Genomic DNA, 21,245 nt, shown 5'->3' on the forward strand with positions numbered 1-21,245 from the left:
TCTAGGGAAGGACAACAGATCAATGGTGTTCAGGGGCAAGGAGTAAGAGAAGGGGATGACTGCAAAGGGGCAGCACAAAGGAATTTGGGAGTGACGGAATTGTTCTCTCGTGACTGTGTTCACAGATACACAACTGTATGCACTAGCCAGAACCCACAGAACTGTACGCCATGAAGAGTGACTATTACTGTAAGTTAAAAAAATAATAATAATTTGCCAGGTAGCAGAGGGAATGCAAAAGAAGATAAACTATAACGAACAAACCTAACTGTATTACAAATGAAAAATAAGCCACGAGGAGGGAAACCAAATTTACTTTGGAAAGCTGTATTTTGACCAGATACGTAAGACTGACTACAAAAAGAATTGTCCAGAAATCCTCTACTTTAGTTCAAAAATTTGTTTCTTACAACATTGTGGATTAGTGATTGTGAAACTGTTTTATGTGTATACCAGGGCTGAACAAGTAAACATGTTGTAGGTCCTAAAAGCCAGTTTCTTCTCACTGTCCAAGAGACATGCTACAAACCAGGAAAGAGAGAAGACAGGAATAAACACTGTGGTGTTGGATTGAATTGGAATTGGAGGTCTCAGTATGAATGCATGCTTTTTGATGGATGCATGGATGGAGATTGTGTGTGTGTGTGCGCGTGTGTGCATGTGTGTGCCTAGGATAGTGCACATTCGTATATTTTCAAAGCCTGTCAGCTCGGAAGGCCTAGTAGCAGTGACAGTCCAGTAGAAATGAGAATACCTATTGCCTCCCCAGATCTAGGTTTCTAAAACACCATCCTAGGAAAAGGAGGAGGGGAGGAACAAGAACAAGGAGAACCAGGGCTCTGTGGCGCGATGGGGGCTGTCAGAGGGAATATAGAATCCGAGTTTCTTCTAATGGAAAATAAAGATTGACAAAGAAGAAACTCCAAAAATCTGCCTTAAAAATTCCCTCCTTAAATAATACCTAAGCTGTGCGTGTGCAGGGGAAGACTCTAGGAGACTTACAAGAGAGTAGCTATTGGAAGCTGAAGGTTGTGCAGAAATTTCAAAGATCACACATGCCAGGAGTTGGAGGTTAGTTTTTGGGCTCATCTGGAGTGGAATGACCTTGGTAAAATACATACCTACATAAATATATACATAGTGGGTTTCGATTACGTCGCTAGAAATGTCACAGCCTGAGAGTAAGTCCCGTGCCCTGCAAGTAAGGACTGCATCTTACAAGTCGGTGCAAAACTGAAATAGATCTATGCGTTTAGAGCCTTTTACAGGCTCAGGGTGATCCATTAGTACTATAACTTCCTGCCGTAACAGAACCTGATCTTCAGAGGAAGATACAATAATTAAGAGCCTTTATCAAGTATATTGTTCACAAGATCCCGCAAACAAGAGTACTAGACACGCAAAGCAGCAGGAAGATGATCTCTCAATTAGGAATATATAAATCAGTAGAAGCAGACCCAGAGACCAGATACTGGAGTTAGCAGACAAGGATTTCAGAATAACTGTGAATAGTATGTTAAGAAAAATGGAGAAAGGGGCGCCTGGGTGGCTCAGTCGTTAAGCGTCTGCCTTCGGCTCAGGGCTTGATCCTGGCGTTCTGGGATCGAGCCCCACATCAGGCTCCTCCGCTGGGAGCCTGCTTCTTCCTCTCCCACTCCCCCTGCTTGTGTTCCCTCTCTCGCTGGCTGTCTCTCTCTCTGTCAAATAAATAAAATCTTTAAAAAAGCAAAGAAAAAGAAAAATGGAGAAAATGTGGAAAAACTGTAGAAAATGAAAGACAAGCTGCAAATCTTCAAACCAGCCAAAGAAAGGACATGTTGCTTTCAAAGGAGCAACAGACTGAAAATTTTCCAGAAGAAACTACGGAAGCAAGAAAACAAGGACTTCTGACATCCAAAGGTTTGAATGGTGGGGAGGGGGGATATCAACTGCCAGTGTAAAATTCAGTGACCTAAGAAAAATATTCTTCGAAAACGCAGACAAATTGAAGATGTGTTCCAACAGGGGTTTTTAAAAAGCAAAAGCTGAAATAATTAGTCAACAGCAGAACTGCACTTCAAGAAAAACTAAAGAGTGTTTTTAGGCTGGGGTGCCTGGGTGGCTCAGTCTGTTAAGTGTCCAACTCTTGATTTTGGCTCAGGTCATGACCTCAGGGTCATGAGTTCAAGCCCTGTGTTGAGCCCCACGTGTGTCTCTCTCTCAAACCTTTAAAAAAGAGTTTTGAGGCTGAAGGAAAATCATGTCATGTGAAGACACATAACTCCAAGAATCAAGATCAGCAGGAAACAAAATGTAAGTAAATATAAATGAATGTTGACTGTATAAAAGGAGCCCCAGGCCACTGACCCACCCAGTCTATACCAACAATACTGACAAGGGGAGACCCAGAAAGTGACTCTTCTTGTCCTCCCCTCACACTAGATAAAACAATTTATATAAAAAGATTCCCCAGTCCCCATCACTAGAGATAAGTGGGGTCCCATGCAATTATCCCCCTGGTCCTCTCCCCAAATTAGAGACAATGGGATCTCCATCCAGTGGTCCCTCCATGTCACACCAACACTTGAAAAATGGGAGTCCCAGATAAGCAGTGACCTTACAATCCCCTGGCATCAGAAACAATAGGAGCCCCAGCCTCATACTTCCCAGTTACCCCTAACATCATGAGGGTTCCATCTGATGGTGGAAGCTTGAGCAAGTGATCTCCCTTATCCCTCCAGGATTAGAGATGATGGAAACCCCAAAAAGCAGCTTAGAATCCCCTACACACTAAAGGAGAAAGGAGCCCCAGCAAATGTCACACCATTCTCACACAACACAAATCCTAGCTTGCCTCCCTTGACTCCATCAGACTAGATCTAGTACTCCCAGCAAAGAGTAACCTGTCTCCCCAAAGGCAAGCAATACCAGTTTCAACAGGCAACACTCCATGTTCTCTAACATAGGTGTCGAACATTCCCAGAAAACTGCATCTCTTCCCATTACCACAAAGTTGAAAGAAGGGTCAGCAAGCAGCACCCTTAACCAAATAAGGAGGGAAGCCCGCAGTGCAAATCCCTCAAGTCTTCCCCAACATGAGATGACTGCCCTTGTGATGACCCCTCCTTTATCCCAAACGCAAGGAACAATCTGAACCCCAGCAGGCAACTTTTCAGCCTCTTCTTGCAATACGGATATCTCTGTCCCCAGGTTATAGTGGATACATAGAGCCCCAGCAAGCCAAGTGTCCCCTGTCCTGGGGAATGTTGAGGACCCAGCCTCAGAATACGGAAGACAATCGTAGTCCTGATAGGCCAGCAGATAGCCCAGGCTCCAAGATCCCCTTATTCAGGTGAGAGGAACTCTTCCTCTGACATTTCCTGTCCTAGCAGACCCTTCTTATCTGCTGCATTCCCAGTTGACCTTCAAAAGGGGCACTAGTGGGCAAGAAAGTTTGGAGCTGGGGTCAAGGCTGAGAGGGATAGAGAGGGGGAAAGGAATAAAAGAAAGTAAAGGGGGAAAGGAGACCTTCCCAGTTGTTCCACCCCCACACAGAAAATTCACGGGGCTCCAAACAGCGACACTGAAACCAGGCTCTTGGGAGAAAGCGAGCAGAATAAAGGAATTCTGGCTTGATGAAGTGAAGTGGACTTGGGAAGAGGTGGGTGCATCAGCTAGCCTCCAAGATCACCACCAAGGGTCCTTGCCACCTGATATTCATGTCCCGTGCAGCCTCCTTCCACACCGAATCAGACATGACCCAGGTGATAAGCACAGTGTGGCAGAAATGACAGTTTGTCATATCTGAGGCCATGTCATGAAACACATTAGAGCTTCCTCCTTAGCCTCTTAAGTTGCTTCCTCTCCAGGGAAAGCCACCTACCCTTCCATGGAGATAGTCAAGCAACCCCAGGGAGATGTCCACATGGAGAGGAACCAAAGTGCTAGCCACGCAATGAGCTGCCTTGAAAGATCTCCCAGCCCCAGTTTCTCAACTCTAATTAATAAGTGTGCTAAAATATTTAGGGGTGAAGTCTCCTGCTGTCTGCAACCTACTCCAAAATGCTTTTTTTTTTTTTTTTTTTTTTAAGGAGGACGGCTGGCTGGCTGGCTGGCTGGCTGAAAGAGGAATGGATGCAGCAAAGCGAGTGTAGTGATGTGGCAGGATCGGAGGGCGAGATTGTATTAGGACCGCCATATCAAACTAGCGCAGACTGAGTGGCTTCAACAACAGAAATTTATTTTCCCACAGTGCTGAAGGTCCAAGGTCAAGGTACCAGCAGAGCTGGTTTCTCCTGGGGCTTCTCCCCTTGGTCTGCAGATGACCACGCTCTTTACATGGTCATCCCTCGAAGTGTGTGTGCTCCTGTCATCTCTTGGTCTGTATGTTTTAATCTCCCTCTTTTAAGGACACTAGTCAGATTGAATCAGGGCCCACCCTGATGGCCTCATTTAATCTTAATTCTTAAAAGGCCCAACCTCTGAACGTAGTGGTTATGAGGTACCAAGGATTTGGGCTTCAACATATGAACGTGCGGGGACAGAATTTGGTCCACAACACGAAGTGTTCACTGTAAAATTCTTTCAAATTATCTCCATACTTGAAAATTTTTCATAATAAACTGGGTGCAAGTGATGTGCTAAGTCAGTAAAGGAGAAGTGGATCGTTTTTGAAAATCACGATGGAACCACACATTGGTCTATGAAATACGCATTTTATTTAATTCAAATGTAAAAATGAAGCTATGAAAGCCCTAGAAGAAACCAAGGCAGAAATATTTTATATATAATCTCAAAGGAGAGATGGTCTTTTAAAACTATACATAAAACAAGAAGAAATAAAAATTAATACGTTTGATTTCATTTTTTAAAATCTGCATGGCAACAACTAGAGGCAAAAAAAAATTTTTTTAAGAGGAAAATGTTGGCAACTCATCACCAAAAGCTAATTTATTAATTAATATTAGATAAATCCTGCCAACCAAAGAAAAAGACCAAGAATCCATTGAAGAATATGTAAAGGCTGGAAAAGAGCTCACAGAAAATACAGAATAGTTTCAACAGAAGAGATGATTCCCAAATTAACCCATCAAAAAGAAAAATACGAAAATACGGAGATTCCTTTTTTCATGTATCAGATTGGGAACATTCTTTTTTAAGTTTATTATGTTAACAGCCAGGATGTGGGGAGAGTGGCACGCCCACACCGCTATGACTGGGACGTGGATTCGAACCTCTGCCCACAGACACGAGCACCTGACCGGACAGGGCGAGCCCACCAGAGCCCCGTGGGGCGGGGAGAGGCGGAAACACCCGAACTGTGGCAGCGAAATCGGAGAAAGCGGACACCCGGCGGAGGGAGCCCAACGGAACCAACCGGCACGGAGGAGCGGGGAGAAGCGGAGGGAGGCGACGCTGCACGGAAAGAGCCGAAGATGGGCGGAAAGAGCCGAAGATGAGCGGAAGGAACCGAGGTCTGGCGAAGGGCGAGGCGTGGGCGCCGCGCAACGGGAGAGGTGGGAAGTGGCGGAGAGAGCCGAGCCAAGTCCTCCCTGGGAAGGACGGAGGTCCTGGGAGGCAGAAAGAGGAGAGGCTGGCCAGGCAGGAGCGGGAGGCGGAGGCGACAGTGGCGGAGAACAGGGCTACCGTGCCCTGCGGGAGGAGCCCTGGAGGCGGATCCCCGAGCCTTCCTGGCGCCCCCGCGCGATGGCGGACGCCGCTCTCCCGCTGCGGGTCTCTCTGCCCCTCCAGCTCTGCCGCTGCCCACCCGCCCCGCAGCGTGTTCTCCCCGCGCTGGATCGCTCGGGGCTCGATGCCTGGGTGGAGGCTGGCGCCGATGCCTGCCAGTGGGGATTGACTGCCCTGGGCTGCGGCGTCTGATCGGGGCTGCGCTCCTGACCCAAAGCCGGGGGAAGGCCGCCCGGGTGACTTGGACCGTCGCCAGCAGACGCGGGGGTCTAGGAAGAACCCCCGGATCCAAGAGGGAGGCTGGAGTGCAGAGTGTGGGCCCACTCCTGACCGTCTCTCCAATTCCAACAGCAATGCAGTCTTCAGCGAGACCTCGCTGGCCACCACCTGTCCCAACCTCTGCCCCTTAGGGCCCTTGCTGAGGGCGTCATCAGTGTTTGCACTGAGAGGAGCCAGCGCTGGGATCCTTGGCCACCAGTAGGTTTTCCCAGTCTCTGCACTATTGACATTTGGGGCTGGGTAACTGCTTTGTAGGATGTTTGAGAGTGATGTGGGAAACAAGAACAATCATAAATTTCCTTACTACCTATTGACGAGTCTTTGGAACTGGCAGGGTGACGTTCCTTTAGGAACTCAAGTGCTGGAATGTTGACGCTTTGCTTAGGGCAAAGTATAATCCTAGCCCAACCCCCCTAATCCTGTAAGTCTACTTAATCATATAAAAATTCCTTTAGAAATTTCCTTTATCTTTAAACCCCCCAGGATACATCTTGGCAGTCATCCTGCAAGCATGTAGCCCACTGATACAAATCTGAGGGGTCTCATGACTAAGGTTTTATTAGACGGTAATAAATGACATTTTCCCAACAACAGCTAGCCCCCTCAAGGTCCTGGAAACCTTGCTTCCAAAATTCCTTAGAGACTTACGCTATCCCTAACCCCCTCCCAACTTGAAAGTGTATAATGGGCCACTCATCGTGACCCCCGTGCAGCTCCTTCTGCCCACGGGTCCTGTCCCCGTGCTTTAATAAACCACCTTTTTTGCACCAAAGACGTCTCAAGAATTTCTTGGCCTTTGGCTTTGAACCCTAACATTCTTTTCTACATCAAGAGTACTCCTGGCCCCCACCCACTAGTGCCAGTAGCAAGCCTCTTCCCCCTAACCTTGTGACAAAGACGGATGTCCTCTCCCCCAACCTGGTGACAAAGACAAATGTCTTCAGTCATTAACAGAGGTCCACTGGAGTAAAGCGTCACCCTTTGTTAACGACCAGTGCCCTTGACTTGCTCTTTTCTGAGCTACGTACTAAAGTTTTTTTTTTTTTTAAAGATTTTATTCATTTATTTGACAGAGATAGAGACAGCCAGCGAGAGAGGGAACACAAGCAGGGGGAGTGGGAGAGGAAGAAGCAGGCTCCCAGCAGAGGAGCCTGATGTGGGGCTCGATCCCAGAACGCCGGGATCACGCCCTGAGCCGAAGGCAGACGCTTAACCGCTATGCCACCCAGGCGCCCCCGTACTAAAGTTTTATGCTTAGAATCATTTTAAATCTCTATCTTGGGTCACGACAGTCCTTCATTGTTCACCCATCTCTCTTGCAGCACCCATTTTGCTCCTGGATCTTGGCCCAGTGATGCCCCCACTTGGGAGCCGCATCAGACACCTCAGGTTTGCCTGCGGGACACTGGCTTAGGCAGAGAGCCCAGGCCTGATCCTCTTTTCAAATTTCAACCCCAGAGAATCCTTTCATCCACCTCCTGTTTTCCACAGCAGCCTCCACAGGAATTTCATTTCTTGGGAGAGCGTAGTCGACTTGGGGAGAGCAGGTCCCTAAGAGCTTCCTTTCTACTTCATCAGAAGTCCAGCCCCGCTCACCAGCAGCTGCTGCAAATTCCCACCTCACAAAGACAGTCTCAGTAGCTCTGCCCTGCAGCTGGTTCTTGGGTCTTTTTCATTAATTCTCATGATATTTTCCTTCTACAGGTGCTCCCGGTTTGCATCCGGATACCCGTTAATTTACCAACTTGGGGCTAGGAATTTTAGGTAACCTCCTCCACCTGATTTTTTTTTCAATATGTTCAAAAAATTGTAATTTTAACTGAAATTTATACTAAAATTTGTTTCTACTATGGAAGATGGAAGGCATAAAGAATAGTATAAGGGTTCCGTGTAATAAATGAGAACAGGGTAATATAACTTGAATATCACTATTTGCCACCACTAATGACAGACTGAATCCACCGAGCTGTGAATCTTTGTTAATTTCAAAGTCGGATTCTTCCACGACATCAGTTGCCTGCTGAAGGATGGTCACAAAACCATTTAAGAATTCATCTTTCTAAAAACAGAACAGGAACACGATCATCAAGCCTTCATTTCCAACTATTATTCCCCTAGAACAATAGACACCAGACTTAAACGTTAAGTGAAAGCATGGATTGCAGGAAGCAAAATCCAAACTGTATTAAGCTCTGCAAGACATACAACCCCATTCCTTCTAGAAATAATTCACACACACACACACACACACACACACACACACACACATATCATCACCATCATCGTCGTCATCATCATCATCAGCTTTCTCCACCCCCCCAACAGGGATGAGCTATGGAGATTGAAGAGATTTCACGTACAGGTCAACCAGTTGCAAACCGTGGATTTTACAAAGATCCTTAATCAAGTGAAACGTAAAACCAGGGAACTAACAAACAAGATAATTGGGGAGATTGGAAAACTAACAAGATCTTTGATTATGGGCAGGACTTATTTTAATTTTAGTATGTGGTAATGGTGTTGTGTTCCTGTTCTAAAGATCCCTGTCCTTAAGAGATACTGAAATGTTCACAGATAAAATCATACACTCTCAGGAATCGGCTGCGCTTTCATCCATGGGAAGAACATTCAAATTATTTATGAGTTGACAGTTTTTGAGGTAACATGACGGATACGTGGGAGTTGGGTTTTCTCTAATCTCTACCTCTGCAATTTTGAAAAATTTCAGAACAATATTTTCATATCGTATACTCAGTTTACTGTTTGCATCACAATACTTAAGAAAAATTTAACATCACAAATATATGAGTCCCTCTGAACGTTTGTTTCTGATCCTTTCTGATTGCATGTAGAGATATCCACCATGTAAAATCTAGAGTTTTTATTCTAATTTAACTTTCTTTGAATTCCTTAGGCCCTCTGGGCCATTAAACTAAATGCATCCATCCCTGAGGTCGCTGATCTCAAGGAGCTGTGCAGACCAGCTGATCCAGAGAGTAATCTACTTAGTTCTTTCTTCACGGATTGCCATGAATTCTCCTTTCTCCAAAGTTAGTGCTGTGGCTGGCACAATTAGCTGCGTGTTTAAGTCACCTAGGTAAGTTTCTTTTTTTTTTTTTTTTTAAGATTTTATTTATTTATTTGACAGAGAGAGAGAGCCAGCAAGAGAGGGAACACAAGCAGGGGGAGTGGGAGAGGAAGAAGCAGGCTCCCAGCAGAGCAGGGAGCCCGATGTGGGGCTCGATCCCAGGACTCCGGGATCACGCCCTGAACCGAAGGCAGACGCTTAACCGCTGTGCCATCAGGCGCCCCACCTAGGTAAGTTTCAAAGTACTGTTGCCTTCCCCACCCCCTACAGATCCTGACTGGGATCCAGTCCTTTCCAATTTTACCAGGTAATTGTAATGTGCTGAGAAGCCTGAGAAACTCTGAAATGAGAAAAAGGTCCTCAACTTGCAGTCAAAAAACTTGGTGTTCTTACAAAATAAATTCTGTTGTGGGGCCCCTCCCACAGCCACTGTCAAACACTTGGTCTGGGACGTGTCCAGGCACCCGGAGCGTCAAAAGCACTCCAGGTGTGTTTCACACAAATCAGGGTCCAGGACCGCAGCCCCCAAAGCAGCTGGAGGAGTAGCTTCTCATCTAGGCTGTCCTTTAGACCCCAGGGGATTTCTTTGTAAAGTTGCTGCAGACCAGGCCGCATCCTGCCTCAGCAGAAGAGAAGGGCTGGGACCAGACACGGCCATCAGCAGTTGTAAACCGTCCGGGTGATTCCAGTGTACGTCCAGGCTGACAGCAATTGAAACACATCATCTGCCATTAATCACGATTCAAATCAGGTGATGCCAGATGATAAATCTAGATTCTTCCGCTTCCTCCGGGCTACCGGTCTGCAAGGGCAACAGACACCGTTTCACCTCAGTGTGAGAGGACCTACGTCCAGGCTTTGAAGCAGCTTTTGGAAGGAAGAGGAGCTCTGGACGAGAGGCTCAGCGATCAGGAAGTAAGTGCTATGAGAGCGGGGCACAGTGCGTGGTCTCCGCAAGAAGAGGCAAAGGGAACACCAAGAAAACCCCCTGGATGGGGGGGGGCGGTTTGGGGCTCTCCACTCTAGTGATGATGCCTCCGCTGGCCGCTCGCTGGCCCCGGGTGCTCGCTGCCCGGATGCCAAATTCTCTAGGTTATGCGAACCCGCACAGATATCGTCTAAGGATTCCACCCCCTTGCTTTACCCCGTTGAGTCTCAGGTCACACTGGGGTGTCTCTCACTGGGCGAGCCCCTCCGGACCTGTAACAGCAGCGCGGGTAGGTTTTGCCAGCTTTAGTGTTTTACAGGCAGGGAAGGGAACCACAGCGTCACGGGCTTGGGCGTGGGTTAACTTAGGTTCGCGAGATGGCTCTTTAATATTGCGGCCGCTGTTGTCTGCGACTTGTTGCTGCGGGGCGGGGGGGTGGGGGTGCTCTCCCGAGGGTGCGCGTGCGGCCGGTTTCCAGCTCGGGGCTACTCCGGGTCCCGCGGCCGCACGGGGGCACGTCTGCGGTGGGCACGCACTGAAGTGGGGATTGTTCGTGCGCGGGGAACACGGGGGTGCATATGCAACTTTAGTGGGTGCTGCCAAGGAGCTTTGCCAAGTAAACCAACAACAGCCAATAACCGAACTGGTCCTACGGATCTAAACCCCCACCAGCTGTGCGTGAGTGAGCCGGGCCCGCGCCTGGGCTGCGCTTGCCTTTGCTCTTTCTCGGTTTTGCTCGTGTGATGTGTATACAACAGTATCTCACTGTGGTTTTTATGAGCATTTCCCTGAAGCTGAAGAGGTTAACATTTTCCCCTTCGTGACCGTTTGTTTCTCCTCTTTTATGTAGTGCTTATTCAAGGTTTTGGGGGGGGGGGTTACCCATTTTTCTTTCTTTTTTTTTTTTTTTTTTAAGATTTTGTCAGAGCGAGAGAGCACAAGCGGGGGAGGGGGGCAGCAGGCAGAGGGAGAAGCGGGCTCTCCACTGAGCAGGGAGCCCGATGCAGGACTTGATCCCAGGACCCCAGGATCATGACCTGAGCCGATGGCAGATGCTTCACCGACTGAGCCACCGAGCCGTCCCTTTACCCATTTTTCTTTTTTCTTTTTTTTTTTTAGATGAAAGCACATATAAGGTATTTATTTATTTATTTTTTAATTATATTACGTTAGTCACCATACAGTACATCCCTGGTTTCCGATGTAAGGTTCGATGATTGATTATTTGCATATAACACCCAGTGCACCATGCAATACGTGCCCTCCTTACTACCCATCACCAGTCTATCCCATTCCCCCACCCCCCTCCCCTCCGAAGCCCTCAGTTTGTTTCTCAGAGTCCATAGTCTCTCATGGTTCATTCCTCCTTCTGATTATCCCCCCTTTCTTTATCCCTTTCTTCCCCTACCGATCTTCCTAGTTCTTATGTTCCATAGATGAGAGAAATCATATGATAATTGTCTTTCTCTGCTTGACTTATTTCACTTAGCGTTATCTCCTCCAGCCTTTACCCATTTTTCTAATAGATGTTCAGAATATATATTTTTATCTGACAAAACTCTTTACGCACCCTGGCTTAATGGACTTCACCAGATATAGAATGCCAGTCTCCTCTCCCACTCTGGTATTCCAACCTTCTCCCTGGTAAACTTTGAGGAAAAGTAGCTCCTAATAGATCTTGATATGAGCCAAGTTATAATTTTCTCCCCTCTATTTTGTGTTTTATTGTGTCGTAAGAAATTTTTTTCCTCCTCAGTTGTGAAGCTGCTCTTCTGTAATTTCTGAAAGCCATTGTGGTCCATGTTTAGATCTGACATTCAGAACATAAATGAAGGTAAGATTAAACCCGGCAAAAAGGCGGGCTACTAAACTGAGTACAGTTCAAGAGCAGACATCCCAACAGAAGCATGAGGTGAACAGCGTTGGAAAACTCCGGACAGAATTAGAAGACAGGTGGGATGTGATTAAAAGAGGAGCAGAGAGAACTAGGGGAGGAAATGCTGTCAAAAGTGAAGAAACACAGCGTGTTCCAAATTGCCAAAGGACATCAACCCCCAGATTCAATTAGCCCAATCCCCCCTAAGCAAAGTGAAACCATAACCAGCTACACACCACGGTCTCAAAACCAAAGAAAATGAGAAAGATTTTTAGAGAATACAGGGGCCAAATAAGCAGGAAAATGGACAGCTGACATCCCAACATAAATAAAACAAGACCTTAATGAGAGCCATTTTTAAGTGTTAAGTCTCTTGTCGAAGCAGATTTCCATACCCAGCAGCAAAATAAAAATGCCTGAAGAAATGTGTAAGCCGAAACATTTCATTGTTAGAAGGCTCGAATTAGAAAAAATACTAGAGTAAGTTCTTCAGTCCAAAGGAAAATAATTCCAGGTTGAAAACTGGAAATGCAGGAAGGAATGAAGGGCACCAGAAAGGTTAGTATATAGATAAATATTATGGAATAATTATTTTATAAAGCTACCCTAGAAAAGTCTCATAAAGATTAAAATAATGTAAGATTAAAACAACGGTAATACAAAAGTCAAGGTAAAAATGGGATTAAAAGTGTTTTCATATAGTAGCTTTTGGGGGGGTTATGAAAATAATTATATTAAGCTCTATTAAGTGAAGGATTCACAATCATTGGTGCAAATTCACAGAAATTTGTATGTGAATCTAACGAGATTGTAGAGGGAACAATGAAGTAACGAAATATTCAAAGGAAGTCAAATGAAGAGACTAAAGGAACATTAAAAAGTTAGGTAAGAGGGGTGCCTGGGTGGCTCAGATGGGTAGCTCCTTCTCCTACCGATCTTCCTATTTCTCAAATTCCATAAATGAGTGAAACCATATGATAATTGACTTATTTCACTCAGCATTATCTCCTCCAGTGACGTCCATGTTGCTGCAAATGTTGAGAACTCGTTCTTTCTGATGGCTGAGTAATATTCCATTGTATATATGGACCACATCTTCTTAATCCAGTCATCTGTTGAAGGGCATCTCGGCTCCTTCCACGATTTAGCTATTGTGGACATTGCTGCTATGAACATTGGGGTGCATATGGCCCTTCTCTTCACTACGTCTGTATCTTTGGGGTAAATACCCAGTAGTGCAATGGCTGGATCATAGGGTAGCTCAATTTTTAACTTTTTAAGGGACCTCCACACTGTTTTCCAGAGTGGCTGTTCCAACTTGCATTCCCACCAACAATGTAGGAGGGATCCCCTTTCTCCACATCCTCTCCAGCATTTGTTGTTTCTTGCCTTGTCTATTTTTGCCATTCTAACTGGCGTAAGGTGGTATCTCAGTGTGGTTTTGATTTGAATTTCCCTGATGGCTAATGATTTTGAACATTTTTTCATGTGTCTGTTAGCCATTTGTATGTCTTCATTGGAAAAGTGTCTGTTCATATCTTCTGCCCATTTTTTGATTTATTTGTTTCTTGTGTATTGAGTTTGAGAAGTTCTTTGTAGATCTTGGATACCAGTCTTTTATCTGTAGTGTCATTTGTAAATATATTCTCCCATTCCGTGGGCTGCTTCTTAGTTTTTTTGACTGTTTCCTTGGCTGTGCCGAAGCTTTTTATCTTGATGAAGTTCCACAAGTTCATTTGATCTTTTGATTCTCTTTCCTTTGGAGATGTGTCATGAAAAAGTTGCTTTGGCCGATGTCAAAGAGGTTACAGCCTATGTTCTCTTCTACGATGATGGATTCCTGTCTCACATCGAGGTCTTTCATCCATTTGCAGTTTATCTTTGTGTATGGTGTGAGAGAGTGGTCAAGTATCATTCTTTTGCATATAGCTGTTCAATTTTCCCGCACCATTTATTGAAGAGACTGTCTTTTTTCCACTGGATATTTTTTCCTGCTTTGTCAAAAATTAGTTGACCATAAAGTCGAGGGTCCATTTCTGGGTTCTCTATTCTGTCCATTGGTCTTTGTGTCTCTTTTTGTGCCAGTACCATGCTGTCTTTGTGATCACAGCTTTGTAGTATAGCTTGAAATCAGGCAATGTGATGCCCCCAGCTTTGTTTTTCTTTTTCAACATTTCCTTGGCGATTTGGGGTCTTTTCTGGTTCCACACAAATTTTAGGTTTGTTTGTTCCAGCTCTTTGAAAAATGGCATTGGTATTTTGATCGGGATAGCATTGAAAGTGTAGATTTCTCTGGGTAGTGTAGACATTTTAACTATGTTAATTCTTCCGATCCATGAGCATGGAATGTTTTTCCATCTTTTTGTGTCTTCTTCAATGTCTTTCATCATTGTTCTGTAGTTTTTAGAGTATAGATCATTTACCTCTCTGGTTAAGTTTATTCTGAGATATCTTATGGTTTTTGGTGCCATTGCCTCGTCTAATCTGTTGATTCCTTCTAGTTATTGAATTTTTCATCATTTGGTCCCTTTTCGTATTTTTTATCTCTTTGCGAAGACCTCGCTGATGTCCTCCACTCTTTTCTCAAGCCCAGGAAGTATCTCTATGGCCATTACTTTGAATTCTTATCAGGCATATTGCTTATCTCTCCTTCATTTAGCTCTTTTTCTGCGGTTTTGTCTTTCTCTTTCATTCAAAATATATTCCCGTCTCCTTATTTTGTCCAGCTCTCTGTCTTTGTTTCTATGTATTAAGAAAGTTAACTATGTCTCCTGATCATGAAAGCAGTGCCTTTCTGAAGAAGAGATCCTGTGGTCACTAGACCAGGTATTTCAGGGGTGCCTACTGTGTGGTTACTATGTGTCCTACAGTTATGACTGAGCCTCATTTCCTCAGCTGCAGTGGTCCGCTTTGCATGTTAAGAGCGTCCCAGGCAGGTTTGGGTCCCTGTGCTGTTAAGGGGCTAGTCTGGCCTGGGACAGGTTTGTAGTTGGCAGTCAGACCAGATGGTTGCCCTCAGCCCATTTGCCAGGACTGTAGTCACACTGATCGGCAGCGTACTCTCTGCATTGCCAGCTATAAAGTTTGGCTTCTGAGACTACAGGCACACTGGTGTGTGTGGTTGTCTTCTCTCCCCAGAGCAGGTGTCACTTTGGAATGGTGCTGGTCCCTGCTGGGGCTGTTTGGAGGGTGTGTTGGGCAGTAGCTGCTTTGGAAGGATTCCTGCTGAGTGGGGCAGGTTGGTTGGGGGCAGATCCTCAGGAGAGCTCGAGGGTGGGACAGGTGATGCTATCAAGGCAGGTGCAGAGTGTTCCTGCTGGTTCCTGAAAGTGTCCTGCTATCTAGGATGGGGGGTGTTGTGCGGGAAGAGGGCGAGAAATGGTGTCCACCAGCTTTTTTTTTTTTTTTTTTTTTTTTTAATTCTTGGAGAAGTCTCCTAAAGATCCCTGACCCTCCAGGGCACATTCTGAGATTGGTAAATAAATCTTCATGTCCCCCAAGGACCTTTTCAAACTGCTGCTTCTATCCTCTAGCTCAGCAGGCTTGTTCTGCTGTATCTCTTAGGGTGGAGACTCGGTTTCCTACTGCCTCTAGCTGTCCCAGAGCTGAGCATGCTCATTTTTAAAGTACCTGGGATTAAGCTCCACTGACTGTAAAAAGTCAGGGAGTTAAGCCCCACTGGTTTTCAAAGCCAAATGTCATGGGGACTCCTCTTCCTAGTGAGGTCTCCCATGTCTGGGGCACCTGCTGTGGGATCTGTTTTTCTTCCTTCTCTGTGCTTATGGTGTCCCTGCTGTTTGTCATTAGTCTCGCTGGGGGGTTGCAACTGCATTTCCACCCCTCCTACCATCTTTCATGTGGTCTCCTCTCTGTTACTAACTTTGGACAGTCTGTTCTGCCCATCTTTGGGTCCTTTTCTGGGCTATCTACACTGATGTGGCAGATATCTCCATGTATCCGTGGGTTGTGTGAGCTAAGGCGCCTCTTACTCTGCCATCTTCCCCGCATCGCCAATTATTCTTCTATTTGCCTTTTGATAAAATCTGATCGCTTTCAGAAGGTTACTTCACTTTTTAAAAATCTTAGTTCTCTAGGTAAATTATTTCTCTATTCCTATTCTCCAAGCCCTTTATTCTTTCTTTCATCTGGTCTGCCTTGTTGCCAATGCTCTCTATTGCATTATTCACCTCATTCACTGATTTAATCAGCTCTAGAATTTACTTGGTTCTTTCTTACAGTCTATTTGGTAAAGAACTTCTGCTCATTAACTTTGTTACTGAATTCACTGAATTGTCTGAGAATTCCTGCAGCTCGTTCAGTTTCTGTATAACAACGATTTTAATTCTGTATGAGTTCTGTCACAGTATTCCATGCCTTTGTGTTTGGTTGCTGGAGAATTGTCATTTTCTTTTTTAATATTAATTCCAGTGTAATTAACATACAATATTAGTTTCAGGTGTACAATATAGCGATTCAGCAATTCTATGCATGACTCAGTGCTCATCACAGTAAGCGTGCTCCTAATCTCTTCACCTATTTTACCCATGCCCTTACCCACCTCCCCTCTGGTAACCATCAGTTTGTTCTTTTGTTCCTCTGTAGGTAAGTGTCCGGTTTTTTCTTTTTTTCTTTATTTGTTTTGTTTCTTAAATTTCACATATAAGTGAAATCATCCAGTACTTTTTCTGACTGACTGACTTCACTTAGCTTTATTTGTCTGGATCCATCCATGTTGTTCCGCATGGCAAGGTTTCATTCTTTTCATTTTGTTTTTATTTCAGGTATTTTTCATTTCTTCAAACTTATTTATCAGGAGTGACTGAAATGAAAAATATAATTGAGTCCCATCATCATGGAAATGGCTTTAAGAGAAAACTGGTCAGATGAATATTATTGCTTCCCATTTTCAACCAGCAAATTGTTTCCATTAATAAACAGACAGCCAACAGTCTATCAAGAATGCTCAAGATATGTTATATAATAAAATATGCCTTTTCAAAGGTGTTCGGGGGGGAACTAGGAAATAACTTGTCTGATGAAATCAAGAAGTTCACATAAGACAAGCACAAAAGCACCGCCCAGGCCTCTGAGAACATTGGACCACGCGCCCTTGAAAATAAAAGCTGTGGCTCTTTCCTTGCAAGCAGTCTTCCTCCAGCAGCCCAGTGTGCTTGTGTACAGGGTGTCAATTCTTTTACATCCTGACTGCATCACCATACAGTGATGAACAATGTCGAATGGATAGGAAGTCGACACAGCAACCACCGTGACAGATCGTGCGATCATTCAGCTGACAGAGACGTGCATCTTCTTGGGATCGCGAAGCATTCCCTTTGTAGGGTATAGATTCTGAAGTAGGCCTCTGCTTGATAGATGATAATACCCTGCACCGACCATTAAAGCCTTGGTACGGGTCCTCACTCCCATCAGATTTGTAGATCTTAACCAGGTGGTCACTGAGGCCTCTGAATTCCCTTTCAGCTCCAGCTTTACCCACTTTGTCCATCAGCTGCCGGACGGGTATGAGTAAAATCGAGAGGATACACAGAACACAAGGATGCGGCCCCAGCGGCACCGCCTGTTGCCAGATTCCCTGCAAAGCAGCACCAAAACTAGGTTCTCTTGTCCACACCACCCGGAAAGATCTGCTTGTATGTCTTTGAAGGCACAGTTAAGAGCCCAAGTGGGGAAGTATCAGATGACCTGGGCCAGGTTAGCATGCCAGAAGGACAGGACGCCCTGCTCCTTGGACATATGAACCCTGCAGTCTGTAATGCCCTTGTATTGCTTATCTGAGGATTTGCTTGCTGCATGTTGCACCTGTAGCAGCAGCCTGACCCACTCCGTAGGCACGGCTTCAGTCCTGGGAGGTGGCCGCAGGCACTCCACCCACCAGGAAGTCCTTGGCAAAGGACACAGTGGCATCTGTCATGTTGCAAGGAAAGGGGAGGTGGGCAATGGTGGGACTGTGGTAGGAACCAGCTGGGACTCTGGAGCCCTGGGCTCATTCTTTCTTATGACTCAGTTATATTCCATTGTGTGTGTTTTTGTGTGTGTACACACACCACACCATCTTTATCCACTCATCTATTGAGGGATACTTGGGTTGCTTCCATAATCTGGCTCTCGTGAATAATGCTGCAATAAACATAGGAGTGCACGTGTCTTCTCAAATTAGTGTTTTTGTATTCTTTGGGTAAATACCCAGTAGTGAAATTGCTGGGTCATATAGTAATTCTATTTTTATTTTTTTAATGTGGGTTTTTCTCCAGGTTTATTGGGAAATAATTGATATACATCACTGTACAAGTTTAAGGTATACAGTGTGAAGGTTCGGTTTACATATATTGTGAAATGATTATCATATTATGTTCAGCTAACATCCATCCTATCATATATAGATACAGTAAAAGAAAGAAAAAAAATTTCCCTGTGATTCGAACTCTTAGGATTGGGGTGCCTGGGTGGTTCAGTCATTAAGCATCTGCCTTCGGCTCAGGTCATGATCCCAGGGTCCTGGGATCGAGCCCCGCATCGGGCTCCCTGCTCAGTGGGAAGCCTGCTTCTCCCTCTCCCTCTCCCCCTGCTTGTGTTTTCTCTCTCGCTACCTCTCTCTCTCTCAAATAAATAAAAAATTTTAAAAAGAACTCTTAGGATTTACTCTCTTAACTTTCTTATATATAATACAGCAGTATGAGCTAGAGTCCTCATGTTGTACCTTGTATCTCCAGTACCGACTTACAACTGGAAATTTGTAACTTTTGACTCCCTTGCTCCAATTCCCCCTCCCCGCACCCTCGACCTCAGGTAACCACATGTTTGATTTCTTTTCCTATGAGGAGTTTTTGTTGTTGTTTAAGATTTCACATGTAAGTGAGATCATACAGGATTTTTTAAAATTATTGTTTAAATCATGATAAATGTATTCTTTAATCCCCATCAGCTATTTCTTCCATTCTCCCCTCCACCACCTCCTTTCTGGTAACCATCAGTTTGTTATCTTGGGTTAAGAGTCTGTTTCTTGGTTTGTCTCTTTTTCCTTTGCTCATTTGTTTCATTAAACTGCACATATAAGTGAACTCATATGGTATTTGTCTTTCTCTGCCTTATTTCACTCAGCATTATACTCTCTAGCTCTATCCGTGTTGTTGCAAATGGAAATACTGCATTTTTTATGACTGAATAATATTCCACTGTAAATATATACCACATCTTTATCCATTTATCTGTCGATGGATGCTTGGGCTGCTTCCATAGTTTGGGTATTGTAAATAACGCTGCAATAAACAAAGGGGTACATGTATCCCCTTGAATTAGCGCTTTTGTATTTGGGGGTAAATATCCAGTAATGTGATTACCGGATCATAGGGTAGCTCTAATTTTTAATTTGAGGAATCTCCATTCTGTTTTCCTCAGAGGCTGCACCAGTTTGCGTTCCTATCAGCAGTGCCCAAAGTTCATTTTTCTCCACATCTTGGCCAATGCTGTTGTTTCGTTCTTTAGTCATTCTAACGGGTGTGAGGTGATATCTCACTGTGGTTTGATCTGTATTTCTCTTATGAATGATGTTGGGCATCTTTTCATGTGTCTGTTGGCCATCTGGATGTCTTCTGCCCATTTTTTAATTGAATTATTTGCTTTTGGGGTGTTGAGTTGTATTAGCTATTAATGTATTTTGGATACTAACCCTTTCTCAAATATGTCATCTGTAAATATCTCCTCCCATTCAGTAGGTTGCCTTTTAAATTTGTTGATTCTTTCCTTTGCTGTGCAAAAACATTTTATTTTGTCGTAGTCTCAATAGTTTATTTTTGCCTTTATTTCTCTTGCCTCAGGAGACATAGCTAAAAAAAAAAAAAAGGCACTATGGTTGATGTCAAAGAAATCATTCCTGTGCACTCCTCAAGGATTTTTGTAATTCGGGGTGTCACATTTAGATCTTTAATCCATTCGAGTTTATTTTTGTGTATGAGGAAAGAAACCAGTCCAGTTTCATTCTTTTACACGTACCCATTCAGTTTTCCCAGCACCATTTGTTGAAGAGATTGTCTCTTTCCTGTTAATATCATTCCTCCTTTGTCAAAGATTGACCATATCATCATGTGTTTATTTCTGGGTTTTCTGTTCCATTGATCTATGTATCTATTCTTATGCCAGTACCATACTATGATGATTACTACTGCTTTGTAATATACCTTGAAATCTGGAATTGTGATGCCTCTAGTTTTTCTTTTTCAAGGTTGCTTTGGCTATTTGAGGTCTTTTGTGGTTCCATACAATTTTAGGATTGTTTGTGCTAGTTCTGTGGAAAATGTTGTTGGTATTTCTAAAGGGATTGCACTAAATGTGTAGATTGCTTTGGGTAGTAAAGACATTTTAACACGATTCGTTCTTCCAATCCATGAGCATAGGATGTCATTCCATTTCTTTGCATTATCTCAATTTTTTTCATCATTGTTTTATAGTTTTCAGAGTACAAGTCTTTCACGTCTTTAAGTTTATTCCTAGATATTTTATTGGTTTTGGTGCAGTTGTAAATGGGATTGTTTTCTTAATTGCACTTTCTGCTACTTCATTAATAGTGTATAGGAATACAACCGATTTCTATACATTGAGTTTTGTATCCTGCAACTTTACTGAATTCATTTATCAGTTATAGTAGTTTTTTGAAGTATTTAGGGTTTTCTATATATATAGCACCCTTCATCTACAAATAGAATTTTTCTTTTTCCTCACCAACTTGGATGACTTATTTCTTTATGTTGTCTAATTACCATGGCTAGAACTTTGAGTACCATGCTGGATAAATGGTGAGAGGGGACATCCCTGTCTTGTTCCTGGCATTATGGGACAAGCTCTCTTTTTTGCCATTGAGTATAATGTTGGCTATAGGTTTTTCATATAACGCCTTTATTATCTTGAGGTATGTTCCCACTAGAGCTACTTGGCAGAGGGTTGTTTTTTTTTTTTTTAATAAAAATGGATGTTGTACTTTGTCCAATGCTTTTTCTATATCTATTGAAATGATGATATGGTTTTTATCCTTTCTCTTACTGATGTGAGGTATCGTGTTGATTGTTGCAAATAATGAACCACCCTGCATCCCACTTGATCATGGTGTGTGATTTTTTTTAAGTGTGTTGTTGGGTTTGGCTTGCTAATTTTTTATAGTTGAATAAAAGTTATTTTATTCTATTAAGATATTTCATAAGGTGCACAGCTTCCAACCCCAGACCTCTCTATTATCTATACCACCAGGTACAATGATTCTTCCTGAATAAATCTGCATCAGTAAAGTGGTAAATCAGGATGCGCTTAAAACAATGAAATGAAAAAATCAGAGAAATCTTAGTAGAAAACGTGACAGGCCAAGTCTTACCAGATTGGCTTCCTGACCTCATTTCCAT

At 44.0% G+C, this 21,245-nt stretch overlaps 1 long non-coding RNA gene and 1 pseudogene across 1 annotated transcript; one reads left to right on the top strand and one right to left on the bottom strand.

The window, feature by feature from the left end:
- Positions 1 to 5,349: 5,349 nt before the first annotated feature.
- Positions 5,350 to 10,367, top strand: LOC148108991 (uncharacterized). Its single transcript, XR_015726725.1, has 4 exons — positions 5,350 to 6,144; positions 7,269 to 7,335; positions 7,651 to 7,710; positions 9,095 to 10,367. It is a non-coding gene; the product is annotated as an uncharacterized LOC148108991 (long non-coding RNA).
- A 6,487-nt stretch (positions 10,368 to 16,854) lies between these two features.
- Positions 16,855 to 17,794, bottom strand: LOC123777628 (ADP/ATP translocase 2 pseudogene; annotated as a pseudogene).
- Positions 17,795 to 21,245: the final 3,451 nt, after the last annotated feature.

Source organism: Ursus americanus, chromosome 14, assembly GCF_024610735.1.
Source record: "Ursus americanus isolate L20-20 chromosome 14, mUrsAme1.1.p, whole genome shotgun sequence".
NCBI lineage: Eukaryota > Metazoa > Chordata > Mammalia > Carnivora > Ursidae > Ursus > Ursus americanus.